The following is a 19,078-nucleotide window of genomic DNA, read 5'->3' on the forward strand; positions in this document are numbered from 1 at the left end:
CGGGCGTGAAGAGGTTGGCGTATGCGGCAGCAGCTCTGGCGGACAGGTCTCACTCGCGAGGTGTGATGCTTTTGAAGGATGGAGATGGGATCCAGATCGGCTAATCTGCTCGTTTTCCAGTCCACTGGGGTTTGATGCCCGTCCTGGAGTGACCTGTGATTTTGGAGGATTATCTCTTTCTGACCCTGAGTAGGCTATGTAGCCTCTCAGGTTTCACACTATGTCTTTGTGGTTAGGATAGTGGCTAGTTAGTGTCGTCAGGTTTTCGTCCCATGGCGGTTGATCCATTTTAGGGTCCTCTTGCGGTGGGTTTCGTGTCGATGCTCCAGCTCGCTCCTCCCATTTCAGTCTTATTTTGGGTTGTTGTCGTGGAAAATTACTGGAACATTGTATTTCTGTTGATTGCAAAATTAATGGAAAGGGGTGCGAGCCCGGTTGGAAAAAATGTCTCCTTGTAGCATGGAGCTGCTTGTGCTTGCCTTCTCTTCAGAAGAGTGACCACAAAGCATATAAAGGAGAGCAAGGCAATAGCAATGGGAGGAATTATTTTCACCAATAGGAGTGCATTCTTCCTCTCAACAGCTAATGCCATGGGGCAAAGTGGAAACTAGAATAAGGTGGTTGCTGCACTTGCACAAAGCTCATCATTGCCTTCCAAGTTTACCGCACTATGATTCTGAAAGATGCCACCAGTTGGAATCGGCCCTTCAAAGTAGTTCATAGACAAATCAAGTTGCTACAAATAATCCATGTTTGCAAAGAACTCTGGAATTTTTCCAACAAGGGAGTTCTGGGAAAGATCAATCCGCTCGATGGACTTCAGGTTATTGAATGATCGAGGTATGTTTCCATTAAGCATGTTACTTCTCAATCTGAGAGAAGATAGTTCAACGCATTCGCCAAATGAAAGTGGAACTTTACCAGACAATTTGTTAAAGGAAATATCGAGTCAGAGAAGTTGAATCAATCCACCAATTTGTAGTGGTATTGATCCTGTAAGGTAGTTGTTTGACAAATCCAAACTGATCAGGGTTGTGCCACTGAAGAGTTCACTTGGTATTGGTCCTTCAAGGCTGTTAAAAGATAATTCTAGCATATACAGTTGATTGCAATTTCCTAAAGTTGCTGGGATGTTCCCAGTCAACTCATTGTTGTGTAGATAAAGCTTGTTCAGCCGAGAAAGATTACCTATTGTAGATGGGATCTGGCCAGAAAATTTGTTTCCTGACAGGTTTAGGACAATCAGATGGCCTAGATTCCCAATAAGAGAGGGAATAACATCGGAAAGCAAGTTTTGGCCCATAGCAAGCATTTGGAGGCTTCGAAGGTTAAACATCTCAAGTGGTATTGTGCCGACAATTTGATTGTTTCCAAGAATTAAACACACTAAACTTCTAGAAAGATTTCCAACTGATATATGGATATTTCCATTCAGGGCATTTCCATCCAGATCCAATGTTTTAAGTTGTGCACAGTTTGTCAAAGAGACAAGGAATTCCCAATCTTCAGCTTGTAGGAAGTTATTTCCTAAATTTAGAAAGGTTAAGTTACATAGAGATCCTAGAGATGGGATTCGTCCCTTTAGTAAGTTGTGTCCAAGATCAATATATTGGAGGTTCGACGCATTTGCTGGTGATGATGGAATTAATCCCTCAAATTTGTTACCCGACATGGTCAGCAATTCAAGGTTCTGTAACATGTTTCCAATGCAAGATGGTACTCGTCCAGTAAGGTTATTTTGGTCTAGTCCAAGATAAATGAGTGACGGCATGTTACAGAGTTTGGTGGAGACGTGCCCTGATAGGTAGTTGTTACTTAAACTGAGCATACTAAGGGCACGTACAACGGGGGGCGCCAGGAGCCGGCGCTAGGATTCGTATCCTGCCGTATCGGCAGTTACGTGAACAAATCCTGGCGTCCTACTCGGTGTCGACGCAACAGCTGGAGGCGGACGCTTAGCCTTTTTTTTCTCAAGATAGTTTGGAGCGATGTGCTAGCGATCTGTCTTACGGTTAGTTTAGCGATTGATTAGCGCCTGTCATTAGAGCCCAGCGTTGGGCGAGAAAACACTAACCAGTCTTTTTATTTTACAGTATTTAAATTTTTATCCATTAGCGCCTATGCAAGCGCCTTGCATTGAAGATGCCCTAAGGTTCTGAATAAGGCTCAAAGTCTCTGGAACTGAACCCGATAACATGTTTGTGTCAAGCCGTATATCTGTGAGAGAAGAAACATTTCCCAATGATGAAATTATGCTTCCAGAAATGTTGTTACTTGAAAGATCAAGAAATTGAAGGGCTGACATCTTATGGAAATCTAGGATAGGACCGACAAGCTGGTTTAATGAGAGATCAACACTTTTAAGAGATCTACTAGTGCCTAATGATCTAGGAATGGTACCTACAAGGTTGTTCGTTGAAAGGATCATAAACTGTAGCTGTTGAAGTGTGCCTAACTCCTCTGGAATGCCTCCAGAGAAGAGATTTTCTGAAAGGTCTAACCGTTCTAGTGACGTAAGATTAGCTATCCAAGGAGATAACTGACCACTAAGTTGTCTAGAGTTCAAGTTCAGCGAGACCACACGAGTTGGAAGAGTAATACCGCAAGTGACACCACTCCAGCTGCAGAAGCTGGTTGAGGTGCTCCATGATGACAGGACACCACGCGGATCACTGGAGATGCTGGACTTGAAGGAGAGGAGGGCCTGCAGGTCGACCTCGGACCCGTTGCTGATGGATTCTGCGACGGTGTTGGACAAGAACAATATGAGAAGATGGGTGAAGAGAACGAGGATGCCATGCGAAGAAAGAGAGCGCAGAGTTATTGCAGGTGCCATGTCTAATGCAGTGCATCTTGTGCGATTTCCTTGTGTTATATGTGTCGCCCTAAGTAGACTTGCACACTTGACTAGTTGACCGGGTGTTTTCTTTTCTGGGACCTATACTTGACTTGGTGTTGACTTGCATGTAATCTTCGTCACGCATCACAGACCAACACTCCTCAGTGGCAGAATAAAAAGTGGATGAGAAATGAGACGGCGACTCGACAAAAAAGCAAAGAGAAAAAGGCGTGCAGAGACTGATTCATGAAGCTGGTACATCAGCACAGTACTTTGCTAGGTTATGATGCGCTACTGCCAAACCCGTTTTCGGTTCAGTTGAGGGCCTGATACACGTTTACTGCAGATCGGTCAAGACTCAAGAGTGACCCGGCCACATAACTCTACTGAACGCTTTTAGTTATGTAGACAGAGGTCCACAGAAGTTGGATTCAGACATCCAATCTATCTTCCATCTCTTGACCAAACTAATGTAAACACTTAGCAAGAAGTACTAGACGTTGTTAAGCAACTAACTATCCTTAATTTTTTACCAAGAACAAGGGCAGGGCATTGAAACAAACACGTGATGGGCAGCGACAACAACACCAGAGGGAGTAAATCTCCCATTGATCTCTTGACCGATGGAAAGAAACAAACTGGTCGCGGGAATGACAGAAGGCGCTAATGTTAACAAGAAGTACTGGACGTTGTTAAGCAACAATCCTTGGTTTTGACAAGAACATGCGCAGGGCATTAGAACAAACATGTGATGTGCAACAACAGCCCCCTCCACGTAGCTTGATGCAAGACGGGAAGAGCAAACAGGTGCTGAATGTTTGGTTGAGACTTGAGACCATGTATAGCTGCAAAACAAGCTAGAAGAGGCAAGGATGTCAAAGTAGTACCTCGATTCGGGGCAGCTGCACTTAGGCGGCTCCGCTCCTCCGCTGCTCCAGGTGTGCACCTCCTCTGGCCCGGCCTTGATGACCAACGAGAGGAAGGAAAAGAGAAAGTGGCGAAGCTTTAAGCAGGTCCTTTCTTGAATTCTAACAAGAATATGAGCAGCGCATTACAGCAAGCAGGTGATGTGCAACACCAGCTTCCTCCTCTACAATGGGAGACGGACACTTGCTATATGTTTTAGTTTCGTCAAATAGATAGGGTACATGATGCAAACACACTCTGGTAATTACAAAAATACATTCTTAACAATGACGATTTAGTACGCCCTAACATAATTGATATATTCATCAATCATGACGACGTTCCAGAAAAGAGCTTCTGATAGAAGATAGTTTTGCATAAACATCCTTCATTCCAGGCCTATTCTTCGGAGAATCCGCGGTACATGTCAGCCCTAGGGCAACCAGCAGGACAATAGATCGTTGCATCCATGCTTCCGCGTCCACTTCTTCGACTGATGCTCCTCATGCGCCATATGAGGATCTAGAATCTCTGCAACTCTGTCTGGGAACATGGATTCATAAAACTTACAAAGGCTAAGCCCATCCACGAACATATCATCGGTTGGTCATTTACCAATAAGCAACTCCAGTAGAATCACTCCGAAACTGTAGACATCACCTCCTACTGAGATCTGGCAACCCATTCAGTACTCTGCAAAAGCAACATGATGTACTTACATACAAGATAAACCATGGATAAGTGCATTAATGAAAAATAAACTTACTAGGTGCCATGTATCCAATTGTTCCTCGGAAACTGATCAAGTGTTCCAGACTACCCAAACTGGCGACAGAAGCTTTGATGAACCGAAGTCGCCAATACGTGCAGTCATATCATAATCTAAAAGAATGTTGCTTGGCTTCAAATCACAATGCATCAAAGATGGCGTCGGTTCGTTGTGAAGATAATCGAGAGCAGAGGCCACATCCACGGCTATGCATATCCTCATCCCTAAGCTTAGGGTTCTACTTGGTGTGCCATTGTGTTGCTTAGGGTGAAGCCATCTTTCAAGGCTGCCATTAGCCATGAACTGGTAGACTAGTGCTTTGAACTCATTGCTTTCTGTGTCCAACGTCGAGCATGAGGTCACACACTTGAGAATGTTTCGATGGCGTGTGCTCCGTAGCACTTGGCACTCGGCAAAGAAACTTTTATTGGCACCAGGTTCATTCAGGTTGAATACTTTGATAGCCACTAAATCATTCTCAAACTTGAACCTCCCAACATTGACTGATCCAGTGCAGGTTGAGCTTATTTTGTGGTTTGGTGAAAACCAATCAGTAGCTTGAAGGATGTCAAGGTATGACACTCTTTATAGCTTCTCCTCATTGGACGAAAATGTATGCACTTCTCTTTGCTTGAGATGGGCAAAAAAGCGAAACATCTTTGACAAAACATCCGATGGTGAAAATGATAAAACCACTTTCTTCCAAAGAATGGACAGTACCCCTCTCTCCCAAAGAGTGAACAGAAGCCATGACAATACTAGGAAAGAAATAGTAAGTGATGGTAGTACAATTAGCAGCAAGGTTGCCAGCAAGGACAGACAGTGCTTTGTTTTAGTTGCTGAAGATGAGATGCCAGGACAAATTGGCAATGCTAGACTCAGGGAATTTGAATAGAGTCCCTTGTTTCCATCCAAAACTATTGCGGCGGAATTCCCAAAGATCCCACTTCTAGGAATTTCCCCTTCCAAGTTGTTGTAGGATAGATCGAGTTGATGCTAACTGCCATTCTGCTGGAATTTGTCCATGAAACTTGTTTCCTTCCATGTGAAGGGATGTTGGACCATCACCAGCACCATGTGTACCAAGTTCCAATGGCAGTCTCCCAGTGAGATTGTTGTGTGAGAAGTCCAGGCCGAAGGAAAATGGAGGGTTAGCAAAGAGTTCGACTGGTATTGTCCCATTGAGATTGTTTCGAGACAAGTTGAGTTCAAGAAGTCCCTTGCACTGACCTAAACTACCAGGTATGTTACCAGTCAACTTGTTATCACCAAGATAAAGCTTGCCTAGTTGAGTAACGTCACCAACCGAGGGAGGGATCAGACCTGATAATTTATTGTTTGATAGACTTAGGATATATAGGTATTGCAGTTTCCCAATGGTAGAAGGTATGCTTCCAGAAAGAAAATTGTTTTCCATCCTAAGCGAAGTGAGATTAACAAGATTGCTAATCTCAACAGGTATGGAGCCCGAAATTTGGTTTGACGCAAGTGATAAACCTTCTAGCGCTGTGGAAAGATTAACAACTGCTATAGGTAAGCTGCCATTCAGAGCATTCCCTTCCAAGGACAACTTTGTCAGCTGGGTGCAACTGGCCAGAGATGTAAGAAATGACCAATCATGTGCTTCTAGCAAGTTCCCCCCTAAAACTAACTAACGCAAGTTTGCCTACGAACCAAGAGATGGCACAGAGCCATGTAATGAGTTGTTTGAAAGATCAAGTATTTGAAGATTTAACATGTTGGCTAGTGAAACAGGGATCAGGCCCTCCAGACTGTTGCTTCCCAGGATTAGGGACTGGAGGTTTGGTAGCGAGTAACCAATGTTAGATGGTAACTATCCAACAAGGACATTGCTGCCAACACTAAAGTTTTTGAGTGATGACATGTTATAAAGAGAAACAGAGACATTAGCTGATAAACTGTTGAAACTTAGGTCAAGCTCAAGTAGTTTTGTAGTGTGACCTATAGTTTCTTGAATTAATCCTGATAGCTTATTTTGGCCGAGCAATATAGATATTAGGGAAGAAACATTTCCTATTGAAGGAGGTATGCTTCCAGAGAGGAAGTTCTTTGTCAGGCAAAGAAATTTGAGTGATGTTACATTACGGAAGTGTGGTATTAGACCGGTGAAAGAATTCATCTGGAGATCAACCATAGAAAGCTTAGATGAATTATCAAACAAAGGAGAGGGGATCACTCTGGAGAGGTTATTACGAGACAGTATAAGTGTGTTGGGTGAGGAACAATTGGTCAATGAGAGAGGGATACCACCGGTCAGACTATTATTGGCAAGATTCAGTGTATGGAGGTTTGGGAGCTTACCCAACTCTTCAGGGATGGTTCCTGACATATCATTATTGGCAAGGTTCATCGATGACAGAAACGTTGATAACCCACATGTATAGGGGATCGCAACAGCTTTCGAGGGTAGAGTATTCAACCCAAATTTATTGATTCGACACAAGGGGAGCCAAAGAATATTCTCAAGTATTAGCAGCTGAGTTGTCAATTCAACCACACCTGGAAACTTAGTCTCTACAACAAAGTGTTTAGTAGCAAAGTAATATGATAGTGGTAGTAGCGGCAACAAAAGTAAAGACAGCAAAAGTAATGTTTTTGGTATTTTGTAGTGATTGTAACAGTAGCAGCAGGAAAGTAAATAAGCGAGAACCAGTATATGGAAAACTCGTAGGCACCAGATCAGTGATGGATAATTATGCCGGATGCGGTTCATCATGTAACAGTCATAACATAGGGTGACACAGAACTAGCTCCAATTCATCAATGTAATGTAGGCATGTATTCCGTATATAGTCATACGTGCTTATGGAAAGGAACTTGCATGACATCTTTTGTCCTACCCTCCCGTGGCAGCGGGGTCCTATTGGAAACTAAGGGATATTAAGGCCTCCTTTTAATAGAGAACCGGAACAAAGCATTAGCACATAGTGAATACATGAACTCCTCAAACTATGGTCATCACCGGGAGTGGTCCCGATTATTGTCACTTCAGGGTTGCCGGATCATAACACATAGTAGGTGACTATAGACTTGCAAGGTAGGATCAAGAACTCACATATATTCATGAAAACATAATAGGTTCAGATCTGAAATCATGGCACTCAGGCTCTAGTGACAAGCATTAAGCATAGCAAAGTCATAGCAACATCAATCTCAGAACATAATGGATATTAGGGATCAAACCCTAACAAAACTAACTCGATTACATGATAAATCTCATCCAACCCATCACTGTCCAGCAAGCCTACGATGGAATTACTCACGCACGGCGGTGAGCATAATGAAATTGGTGATGGAGGATGGTTGATGATGACGACGACGACGAATCCCCCTCTCCGGAGCCCCGAACAGACTCCAGATCAGCCCTCCCGGGAGGTTTTAGGGCTTGGCGGTGGCTCTGTATCGTAAAACGCGATGATTTCTTCTCTCTAATTTTTTTCTCTCCGAAAGCAAATATATAGAGTTGGAGTTTGCGTCGGAGGGCATCTAGGGGGCCCACGAGGTAGGGGGCGCGCCGCCCACCCTCGTGAGAAGGATGTGGGCCCCCTGGTCTTCATCTTTGGCGAGGATTTTTATTATTTTTTTTAAGATGTTCCGTGGAGTTTCAGGTCATTCCGAGAATATTTGTTTTCTGCACATAAAACAACACCATGGCAATTCTGCTAAAAACAGCGTCAGTCCGGGTTAGTTCCATTCAAATCATACAAGTTAGAGTCCAAAACAAGGGCAAAAGTGTTTGGAAAAGTAGATACGACGGAGACGTATCAACTCCCCCAAGCTTAAACCCTTGCTTGTCCTCAAGCAATTCAGTTGAAAAACTGAAAGAAAGAAAAGAACTTTTACAAACTCTGTTTGCTCTTGTTGTTGTAACTATGTCAAGCCAGCATTCAAGTTTTCAGCATAAATCATAACTAACCACATTTGCAATAATTCTCAGGTCTCATAATTACTCATATCAATAGCATAATCAACTAGCAAGTCATAATAATAAATCTCGGATGACAACACTTTCTCAAAACAATCATAATATGATATAACAAGATGGTATCTCGCTAGCCCTTTCTGAGACCGCAAAACATAAATGCAGAGCACCTTTAAAGATCAAGGACTGACTAGACATTGTAATGCATGGTAAGAGAGATCCAATCATAGTCGTACCCAATATAAATTAACAGTGATGAATGCAAATGACGGCTGTGCTCTCCAGCTAGTGCTTTTTAATAAGAGGGTGATGACTCAACATAAAAGTAAATGGATAGGCCCTTCGCAGAGGGAATCAGGGATTTGTAGAGGTGCCAGAGCTCGGTTTTGAAATAGAGATAAATTGTATTTTGAGCGGTATACTTTCATTGTCAACGTAACAACTAAGAGATGGCGATATCTTCCATGCTAAACACATTATAGGCGGTTCCCAAACAGAATGGTAAAGTTTATACTCCCCCTCCACCAACAAGCATCAATCCATGGCTTGCTCGAAACAACGAGCGTCTCCAACATACATCAGGTCCCAGGGGGCGTTTTTTTGCAATTAATTTTGATTTAGTTTGCGTAAAGCATGGGACTGGGCATCCTGGTGACCAGCCATTTATCTCGTGAGTGAGGAGCGGAGTCCACTCCTCTTGAGAATAACTCGCCTATAAGATAAGGACAACCTTGGTTGATACATGAGATATTCGAGCATACAAAACAGAATGTTTATTTGAAGGTTTAGAGTTTGACACATACAAATTTACTTGGAACGGCAGGTAGATACCATATATAGGAAGGTATGGTGGACTCATCTGGAATAACTTTGGGGTTTAAGGGATTGGATGCACAAGCAGTATTCCCGCTTAGTACAAGTGAAGGCTAGCAAAAGACTGGGAAGCGACCGACTAGAGAGCGACAACAACCATGTACATGCATTAAAATTAATAAACATTGGATGCAAGCATGAGCAGGATATAATCCACCATGAACATAAATATCGTGAAGGCTATGTTGATTTTGTTTCAACTACATGCGTGAACATATGCAAATCAAGTCACTTAAATCATTCGAAGGAGGATACCACCCCATCACACCACATCATAATCATCTCAATAGCATGTTGGCACACAAGGTAAATCATTATAACTCATAGCTAATCAAGCATGGCACAAGCAACTATGATCTCTAATTGTCATTGCAAACATGTTTATTTATCATAAGCTGAATCAAGAACGAGGGACTCATCATATTTACAAAAGCAAAAGAGGTCGAGTTCATACCAGCTTTTCTCATCTCAGTCAGCCCATCATATATCATCATAATTGGCTTTCACTTGCACGACCGAACGGTGTGAATAATAACAAGAGTGTACGTGCATTGGACTAAGCTGGAATCTGCGAGCATTCAATAAACAGGAGAAGACAAGGCAATATGGGCTCTTGGTTAAATCAACAATAATGCATATAAGAGCCACTTCAATAATTTAATTATGGTCTTCTCCTACTGACCCCCCAAAGAAAAGAAAAGAAATAGAACTATTTATACAGGAAAGCTCCTAACAAGTAAAAAGAAGAACGGGAAATATTTTTGAGTTTTCTTTTTAATTATTAGTACCACAGCAGAAAAATAAACTACTACTAATTTTTGTTGTTTTTCTTAAGGTTTAACAAACACACAAGAAGAAAGCAGGAAAAAAAATAAACTAGCATGGATATTACAGAGAAAAAGTATGAGCACCGACATCTAGTAATGAGTGTGTGTGAACATAAATGTAATGTCAGTGAGAAATACGTACTCCCTCAAGCTTAGGCTTTTGGCCTAAGTTGGTCTATGGCCACGGCTGGCCTAGCGGATATCCATAATAATAGTTGTTGGGGTCGTACTGTGACGAGGAAGAAGAAGGCTCTGATTGCCACTGGCTGGCAATCATCTCCGGATCCCACTGATAGTTAGACTACCGTGAAGAATCAAATTGTGGTTCCGGTTCTGGCTCCTCGGCTGGTGCAGGGTTCCGGTAGGCGTGAATAACCGTCAACGGAACAAGATACGTGCCTACAGTCAAATCAAACAAAGAAGGAGCAGGCAGGATAATAGTCTCAGAATGATGTTTGTTAAAGAACAATTGATATTTAAGCTCTCCTGCCCTATTCTTAACAATAAAATCGTGTGCCACCATACTTTATGATCTATATAAACACGGGGCAGCACCTTTTCTTCCTTCTCAGCATGCCTAATAGGTATGTTAAAATGTGCGGCTAGGCGTGTAGCATAGATGCCTCCAAAGATGGGACCCTTAGTACAGTTCATACTTAACCGTCTAGCAATAATACCACCCATACTAAAAGTGTTATCACTGTATAAACCGTGGTGCAGAATAATTATATCAGGGATACTACGGTTTCCACAGTTTCCGCGTCCAATTAAACAACGACTAGCAAATAAAGCAAAATAGCGTAACACAGGAAAATGTATGCTAGCGATTCGTGCATCGGAAACCTTCCTAGTTTCTCCTACAGTGATAGTATCAATAAATCATGATGTGGTTCTTCTGTCTTGCCCTCAAAAGGGACTAAACAAATTCGACAGAAATCATAAAGTGACATCTCCTTATGCTCATCATACAAATGAAACTCCACCGTGGTTGGTGAGTTCCTAGAATAAAAATGAAAGTTTTGCACAAAAGTATTTGTGAGTAAGAGATACTGATCGCATTGTTCGTGGAGGAAAGCGGTGAGGCCTGCATTGTGAGCCAATTCATGAAAATCTTCATAGATACCGGCTGCTCTCAAGAAATCATCAGAAGGCCATTTACATGCCCGAATCTCCGCGGTGCGCGGCAAATTATACTTAGCCTTCGGTGCCTTTTCCTTTGAGCTTTGGCTCGATGAGCCCCTCAAAAATCTCCTCATTATTTTTCTGAAATAATCTAAATTTTTTAGTAACTTCAAACAAAAGTGAACCAAACTCAATAATATTGATAGCAACTACTCCTACAAGTACCTAGGGCCTATATCAAGCATTAGAACTACTTGGAACCATATAAATTTGACATGCAAGCTCAAGAACATGGTCACCTATGCAACACAAATTTGCAAAGAATAAAGAACTAGAACAAAAGCTAATTGGACCAATGGAGGAGTCACATACCAAGGAACAATCTCCCCAAGCAGTTTTGCGAGAGGTGCTTTGAGCAAGGAGATCGAAAATCACAGCAAAAGTGGCTGAAACTCGTGCTTGAGTTGGTTTTTCGGGTTTGTGTGAGACAGAGGAAGAAGATGGGTGCTGGGATAAGTGGAGGAGGGCCACCGTGGGCCCACGAGGCAGGGGGGCGCGCCCACCACCCTCGTGGCCAGGTGGGAGCTCCTCCCGCGGTAATTTTTGCACAGTAAATCATCAAATATTCCCAAAAAATCATATTAAATTGGCATGTCATTCTGAGGACTTCTATTTTCGGGATATTTTTATATTGCACGAATAAGTCAGGAAACAGACAGAAAAATACTATTCTTACTTTATTTAATATAAATAACAGAAAGTAAAAGTGGGGTACAGAAGGTTGTGCTTCTAGTTTCATCCATCTCATGCTCATCAAAAAGAATCCACTAACAAGGTTGATCAAGTCTTGTTAACAAACTCATTCCGATAATCATAAAATCGGAGAAATTTCGAATAACACTAAGTTACCTTAACAGGGATATGCACATCCCCAATAATAAGAATATCATATTTCTTCTTGACAGTAGGAAGAGGAAATTCAAAACCTTCAATTGTAATCGATGAAATTTTTCCAATGGAGTTGATACTATGAACTTGAGGTTGTTTCCTCGGAAAGTGTACCGTATGCTCATTACCATTAACATGAAAAGTGACATTGCCTTTGTTGCAATCAATAACAGCCCCTGCAGTATTAAGAAAAGGTCTTCCAAGAATAATAGACATACTATCATCCTCGGGAACATCAAGAATAACAAAGTCCGTTAAAATAGTAACGTTTGCGACCACAACAGGCACATCCTCACAAACACCGACAGGTATAGCAGTTGATTTATCAGCCATTTGCAAAGATATTTCAGTAGGTGTCAACTTATTCAAGTCAAGTCTACGATATAAAGAGAGAGGCATAACACTAACACCGGCTCCAAGATCACATAAAGCAGTTTTAATATAATTTCTTTCAATGGAGCAAGGTATAGTAGGTACTCCGGGATCTCCAAGTTTCTTTGGTATTCCACCCTTAAAAGTATAATTAGCAAGCATGGTGGAAATCTTAGCTTCCAGTATCTTTCTTTTATTAGTAATGATATCCTTCATATATTTAGTATAAGGATTTGTTTTAAGCACATCAGTTAATCGCATACGCAAAAAGATAGGCCTAATCATTTCAGCAAAGCGCTCAAAATTCTCATCATCTTTTTTCTTGGATGATTTCGGAGGAAAAGGCATGGGTTTCTGAACCCAAGGTTCCCTTTCTTTACCATGTTTCCTAGCAACAAAGTCTCTTTTATCATAACGTTGATTCTTTGATTGTGGGTTATCAAGATCAACAGCAGGTTCAACTTCTACATCATTATCATTACTAGGTTGAGCATCATCATGAACATCATCATTAATATTTTCACTAGGTTCATGTTCATTACCAGATTGTGTTTCAGCATCAGACATAGAAATATCATTTGGATTATCAGGTGGTTCAGCAATAGGTTCACTAGAAGTTTGCACAGTTCTATCATTTTTCTTCTTCTTCTTCTTTTTAGAAGAACTAGGAACATCAATATTATTTCTTTGAGAATCTTGCTCGATTCTCTTAGGGTGGCCTTCAAGATACAAAGGTTCCTGAGCCATTCTACCAGTTCTAGTAGCCACTCTAACAACATAATCATTTTTCTTACTATTTATTTCATCAAGCACTTCTTTTTGAGCCTTAAGTACTTGTTCTACTTGAGTGGTAACCATAGAAGTATGTTTGCTAACAAGTTTAAGTTCACCTTTAATATTAGCCATATAATCACCCAAGCGTCTAATCATATAAGCATTTTCTTTTAATTGTCTACCAAAATAAGCATTGAAGTCGTCTTACTTAAACATAAAGTTATCAAACTCATCCAAGCACTGACTAGCAATTTTAGTAGGAGGGACTTCAGCTTTATCATATCTATAGAGAGAATTTACCTTTACTACCTGTGTCGGGATATCGGGATCAGGAGGTTCTTCAATAAATAAAGAATTAAGATCATATGTTTCTTCAACAGACGGTGAATTAAGACCATGTATTTCTTCAATAGGAGGTAAATTCTTAACGTCTTCAGCTTTAATACCTTTTTCTTTTATAGATTTCTTTGCCTCTTGCATATATTCGGGACTGAGGAATAGAACACCTCTCTTCTTCGGAGTTGGTTTAAGAATAGGCTCAGTAATTGGAGCAGGAGTTGGCTCAGGAGCTGGCTCAGGAGGTGCCCAATTATTTTCATTTGTCAACATATTATTCAATAGAATTTCAGCTTCATCCGGTGTTCTTTCCCTGAAAAGAGAACCAACACAACTATCCAGGTAATCTCTGGAAGCATCGGTTAGTCCATTATAAAAGATATCAAGTATTTCGGGTTTCTTAAGAGGATGATCAGGCAAAGCATTAAGTAACTTGAGAAGCGTCCCCAAGCTTGTGGGAGACTCGCTTCTTTAATTTGCACGAAGTTGTATATTTCCCTCAAAGCAGCTTGTTTCTTATGAGCAGGGAAATATTTAGTAGAGAAGTAATAAATTATATCCTGGGGACTACACACACAACCAGGATCAAGAGAATTAAACCATATCTTAGCATCACCCTTTAATGAGAAAGGAAATATTTTGAGTCTATAAAAGTAACGCGATCTCTCATCATTAGTGAACAGGGCAGCTATATCATTTAACTTAGTAAGATGTGCCACAATAGTTTCAGATTCATAGCCATAAAACGGATCAGATTCAACCAAAGTAATTATATTAGGATCAACAGAGAATTCATAATCCTTATTAGGAACACAAATAGGTGAAGTAGCAAAAGCAGGGTCGGGTTTCATTTTATCTCTAAGTGATTCTTTGTTCCATTTAACTAATAACATCTTAAGCTCATATCTATCTCTACAAGCTAAAATAGCGGCAGAAGATTCCATATCAAAAAGATAACCCTCAGGAATAACAGGCATATTTTCATCATCAGTATCATCATCGTATTCAGATTCAATAATTTCTTTTTCTCTAGCCCTAGCAATTTGTTCATCAAGAAATTCACCAAGGGGCATAGTAATATCAGGCATAGAAGCAGTTTCATCATAAGTATCATGCATAGCAGAAGTGACATCATCAATAACACGCGACATATCAGAACGAATAGCAGAAGCAGGTGTAGGTGTCGCAAACTTACTCATAACAGAAGGTGAATCAAGTGCAGAGCTAGATGGCAGTTCCTTACCTCCCCTCGTAGTTGAGGGATAGATCTTGGTTTTTGGATCTCTCAAGTTCTTCATAGTGTCCAGCAGATATAAATCCTAAGTGACTCAAAGAATAGAGCTATGCTCCCTGGCAACGGCGCCAGAAATTAGTCTTGATAACCCACAAGTATATGGGATCGCAACACCTTTCGAGGGTAGAGTATTCAACCCAAATTTATTGATTCGACACGAGGGGAGGCAAAGAATAGTCTCAAGTATTAGCAGCTGAGTTGTCAATTCAACCACACCTGGAAACTTAGTATCTGCAGCAAAGTGTTTAGTAGCAAAGTAATGATAGTGGTAGTAGCGGCAACAAAAGTAAAGACAACAAAAGTAATGTTTTTGGTATTTTGTAGTGATTGTAACAGTAGCAGCAGGAAAGTAAATAAGCGAGAACCAGTATATGGAAAACTCGTAGGCACCAGATCAGTGATGGATAATTATGCAGGATGCGGTTCATCATGTAACAGTCATAACATAGGGTGACACAGAACTAGCTCCAATTCATCAATGTAATGTAGGCATGTATTCCGTATATAGTCATACGTGCTTATGGAAAGGAACTTGCATGACATCTTTTGTCCTACCCTCCCGTGACAGCGGGGTCCTATTGGAAACTAAGGGATATTAAGGCCTCCTTTTAATAGAGAACCGGAACAAAGCATTAGCACATAGTGAATACATGAACTCCTCAAACTATGGTCATCACCGGGAGTGGTCCCGATTATTGTCACTTCAGGGTTGCCGGATCATAACACATAGTAGGTGACTATAGACTTGCAAGGTAGGATCAAGAACTCACATATATTCATGAAAACATAATAGGTTCAGATCTGAAATCATGGTACTCAGGCCCTAGTGACAAGCATTAAGCATAGCAAAGTCATAGCAACATCAATCTCAGAACATAATGGATACTAGGGATCAAACCCTAACAAAACTAACTCGATTACATGATAAATCTCATCCAACCCATCACCGTCCAGCAAGCCTACGATGGAATTACTCACGCACGGCGGTGAGCATCATGAAATTGGTGATGGAGGATGGTTGATGGTGAAGACGGCGGCGAATCCCCCTCTCCGGAGCCCCGAACGGACTCCAGATCAGCCCTCCCGGGAGGTTTTAGGGCTTGGCGGCGGCTCCGTATCGTAAAACGCGATGATTTCTTTTCTCTAATTTTTTTCTCTCCGAAAGCAAATATATATAGTTGGAGTTGGCGTCGGAGGGCATCCAGGGGGCCCACGAGGTAGGGGGCGCGCTCCCCACCCTCCTGAGAAGGATGTGGGCCCCCTGGTCTTCATCTTTGGCGAGAATTTTTTATTATTTTTTCTAAGATGTTCCGTGGAGTTTCAGGTCATTCCGAGAATATTTATTTTTTGCACATAAAACAACAACATGGCAATTCTGCTGAAAACAACGTCAGTCCGGATTAGTTCCATTTAAATCATACAAGTTAGAGTCCAAAACAAGGGTAAAAATGTTTGGAAAAGTAGATACGACGGAGACGTATCAAACGTCAAGTTGCCTACACATCCAGAAATTTCCCAATGGAAACGAGCAGAAGTGAGGTTAAGAGAGACCACCCGGGGTGGAAATTTTGTGCTGCAAAGTGACCCCTTTCCAGCTGCAAAAGTTAAGCGAGTCATCACTCCATGAATTTAGGATGCCAAGGGGATAAGAATTGATGCCGGACTTGAAGCAAAGGAGGGCTTGGCGATCAATCTCAGACTTGTTTTCTTACGCTGCTTCGAGTGGTGTAGTGTTGAAGGAGAAAAGGATGAGAAAAATACAGAGCAGAGACAAAAATGAGGGCATGATGTTTAGAGTTTACAGGATGTGGAAGAACCAGGAACTTGGAGAACTTCAGGTTGGAGCTTTGGGTGATCTTGTGCGTAGCATGTAGATGCCATTTAAAGTATTTGTCTGCCGAAAGGAATGGGCCTGGAGTTATGCTAGACTATTGACTTGACTTAACAAACAATGGTGGGCTGTCTCACCCTGAACGCGTTGCAAGGGTAAAGAAAAGTAGAAGAGTGAAACAAATATCTGTCGAAGAAAACGTCTGCAGGCTGAGCTATGGATTGTGGCCAGTAGAATTGCAGTAACCAAATAATAAATTGGAAGAGGGAAAAAGACAATTATTTTGACAGCGACACAAGGATGCTGTAAGACTAGTCCTGGCTCATACATGGTTGCAACCTGCAGAGCAAAGCAAGAGGCGACACGAAGGCAGACCAAGCCATTGACTGATCCTGGAATCGTTAGAAAACATAAACAAGCCTGAACCACACAAAGTGATTAGAATTACAATTTCTTCACAGAGCAAACTGATACAGAATTACAATTTCGTGATGCACCAACATGCTTCGTAACTGAATCTGAATGGGTTAACGCAGAATGGAACAATGGAAATTTCAGGTAGATAACCATGTCGCATCCAATTTACATTCATGGAAAATTGGGAATCTAGTTACAGGACTTACCGCATACAGGGCTAGCCTGTCACACAAGCGAGGGCTAAAATGGCTGCTAGGGTTCGACTCTCCGAGGTACTAGGCGGAGGAGGGCGAATCCAGCTAGCCGCGGCCGCGCATCCGGAAGGAGAAACCCTAGGGGAGGCTCGCGCGGCGGCGGCTGGTAGCCGACGGCCAGTGGTGGCGTTGTGACCGCGGCGCACGGGCTCGGGAGGTGTCGGCCGCGCGTCAACGCGGCGAGGGTACTGCTTGAGGCGTTCGATGCCGGCCGGAAAGAAGGCAAGCGGCGTTCGAGGCGGCGGACGGCGGGGGAGCCGCCGGAGGCTCAGAGCCTCACACCGTCGTCAGGCAACGGAGTCCGAGCAGGAAGATCCAACGGCTGAGAGTGCATCTTCGAGTTTACAGCTACGGCCTCGTTCGTTTTGGAGGATTTTCACAAAGAAAAACATAGCAACAAGAATTCCATTGAAAAATCATGTACAGGAATTTTGTAGGAACACTAACCATTTTTTATATTTTTAGAAGAAACTACACATCTACTGAAAGCTTATTGTTTGCATAGGAACAAAGCAAGACAATTGCTTAGGATAAAATGTGCCACCTTATTAAATTTCTATACTACTTCTAATTCCTAGATTTTGGTCTCCTACAAACCAAATAAACCCAACATTGTATAAGCCACCATTACATTTCGAACAACTGCCACAATTAGAAATGAAAGCGGGTACAAAAAGAAGGAATGCATCGATCATATTAGTGCTATAAGGGCATTTCCAACACCGATCTGTAAAAAAAATAGAACATGATTTCTCATTACAAATTCATTTTCTAAGAAGACATTTTCATCACCATGCCATGTTTTAAAATCTACCCATGCCCAAAGGCCATATACTATGCTTCTCGGAGAACATATGAACCTAACTTTGATTCGTTGTGAAAATTAGCAATACTTAGTCATTATGTGACTGTCTGCAGTACCAAATTATCAACCCAACTAACTTACATTTTAAAATTGGTGCAATACTTATGTGTTTTGGAACGTAGACGCTAGAAACGTCCGGCTTTAAATTAATAAAGCCAACTGGCAGTATCCACACATAGTTAAGTCTTACAAACTAAACCAAACAAGTCTTCGGGCACCATGCCCAGGATAAAGCTAAGATGAAACAACAAGTAACTCAAGATCCCAAAAGTGGAGCAGTAAGTAGATAGATACTCCCTCCGTCCCACAATATAAGAACATTTTTGACACTAGTGTAGTGTCAAAAACGTTCTTATATTATCGGACGGAGGGAGTAGATAGCAACTTAGAAGGCTCAGGCTCCCGCTGTCGTCCCGCCTTGTCGCGCCTTCACCATAGTCATCTTGATCTGCTCCACAATCTCGTTCATGCGATACGTGTCACGCGTCTTCCCCAACGGCGCGCCAAACCTGAAGGAAAATATGACATTTGAATATGATATCAGCAGGATGGGCCGGGAACTTGTGTTCAATCATAATTTTGTTTCCGAACCGTCCAAAGGGACCAAAACAGCGCCCCAACGCATCTCCAAACTATCCTTGCATTAGCCCTTCTTTGCCGATAGGATTGTAAGCAAGTCATGGCTATACTGTGGGTTCCAGTTTTGTT

At 41.9% G+C, this 19,078-nt stretch overlaps 2 pseudogenes; both read right to left on the bottom strand.

Annotated features, from left to right (window-relative positions):
* Positions 1–376: 376 nt before the first annotated feature.
* On the bottom strand, positions 377–2,958 carry LOC125534852 (annotated as a pseudogene).
* Positions 2,959–4,040: 1,082 nt separating this feature from the next.
* On the bottom strand, positions 4,041–16,789 carry LOC125534853 (annotated as a pseudogene).
* Between the last annotated feature and the right edge of the window lie 2,289 nt (positions 16,790–19,078).

This window comes from Triticum urartu, chromosome 2, assembly GCF_003073215.2.
Source record: "Triticum urartu cultivar G1812 chromosome 2, Tu2.1, whole genome shotgun sequence".
In the NCBI taxonomy this organism is placed as follows: domain Eukaryota; kingdom Viridiplantae; phylum Streptophyta; class Magnoliopsida; order Poales; family Poaceae; genus Triticum; species Triticum urartu.